Here is a 1,705-nt window from a genome sequence, read left to right on the forward strand (position 1 = left end):
CAACCTTTGTCACGAGGAAAGCCCCGCAGCGACCTTCCCAGCAGGCGCACGGCCTTCTGGCGCCCTGGTCCGGAGGTGGTGAGCTCGAGAGGAGGTCGAGAGGGGGGTGTGGCAGCTGCGGGTGGGCGCCGCCCCAGTCGCCTCCGAGAGAGGGACGATGCGGTGGCAGGAGGCAGTCTGAGTTCCTTTTCTTACCGAATTCTCCCTTTTCTTCTAATATTGGATGGTCGCGGCAAGTTTTACTTCCATACATTTTACAATAACACCATGCATCTCCAGCCAAGCCATGGAAATTAAACCATGCATTTCATGTGATACGCTCAACAAATTCGAAGACGTTACTGTACAGAACTGGTACTGCTACGCGAAGACGGTGGCGGAGCAAGGCGCGTGGGAGGTGGCGCGGAAGCGCGGCCTGGACCTAGTAGTTGTGAACCCGGTGCTGGTGCTGGGTCCGCTGCTGCAGCCGACGGTGAACGCGAGCACGGACCACGTGATGAGGTACCTGACGGGGTCGGCCAAGACGTACGTGAACGAGGCGCAGGCCTATGTGCATGTCAGGGACGTCGCCGAGGCGCACGTCCGGGTGTACGAGGCAGCCAACACGCATGGCCGCTACATCTGCGCCGAGAGCACCCTCCACCGCGGCGAGCTCTGCCGTATCCTCGCCAAGCTCTTCCCGGAGTACCCCATACCCACCAAGTACGTGGACAAAGCAAAAGCTTGGTTATTAAAGGAAAAACAAAGTAGTTATAATAATAATTATTATTATTATTATTATTATTATTATTATTATTGGCGTGGTTGTTATCTTTATTTACACAAGTGACTCCGATCTGTGCACTGTTTGTACCATTGATTTAATTTTAATTTTATTTCTAATAATATAAATTTTGGCGGTGTATGTACACGCATATATAGGTGCAAGGACGAGGTGAACCCTCCGGTGGTAGGATACAAGTTCCGCAACCAGCGGCTCAAGATCTAGGGATAGAGTTCGTGCCAGTGGTGCAGTGCCTGTACGAGACAGTGAAGAGCCTCCAGGAAAAAGGGATGCTGCCCTTGCTCCCGCCAAACGACGACCACCACGACCAAGTGATCACATCATGATCATCCCAACATTCACTACTGATGGTCTGCCTGCTACCACACATATCATGAGCTAGCTGATTAATTATATATATATATATATACACACACGAGTGGCAACTTTAATGTGCATGATGCACGCGTGACAGCTATAGATGGTCATTCGGGCGGCCCGGCCCGGCCCTGGCTCGGGCCCGCCCTAGCCCGTTCTTTAACGGGCCGTGCCTAGCCCGGCCCAATTGCTCTACGGGCCGTGCCGTGCCTGCCCACGGGCTCCCCTGGCGGCCCAGGCACGAGCCCACGGGCCAGTTTCGTGCCGGGCCAGCCCAAAACAGCCCGGCCCAACAACACAGATCAGGCGGCCCGTGGCCCAACAACATAGATCGCGTCGACGACTCCGTGGCGGCCGGCGTCGCGGCCGCCGCGGAGATGAGGAGGCGGCAAACGGCAGGGGGTGACGAGGAGGCGGCGGCCGGCGCCGCGGAGCCGAGGATGCGGTGGTCGGCGAGGCGGAGATGAGGAGGCGCTGAGGTGCCGACCGGCGGGGCAGAGAACCGGAGACGAGGAGGCTGCGACCGGCGGGGCAGAGAGCCGGACGGAGACGAGGAGGCGGCGT

General features: G+C 57.5%; 1 pseudogene; it reads left to right on the forward strand.

Annotated features, from left to right (window-relative positions):
- Positions 1 to 286: 286 nt before the first annotated feature.
- Positions 287 to 1,110, forward strand: LOC120662539 (annotated as a pseudogene).
- The last annotated feature ends 595 nt before the right edge of the window (positions 1,111 to 1,705 follow it).

This window comes from Panicum virgatum, chromosome 2N (genome assembly GCF_016808335.1).
Source record: "Panicum virgatum strain AP13 chromosome 2N, P.virgatum_v5, whole genome shotgun sequence".
In the NCBI taxonomy this organism is placed as follows: Eukaryota; Viridiplantae; Streptophyta; class Magnoliopsida; order Poales; family Poaceae; genus Panicum; species Panicum virgatum.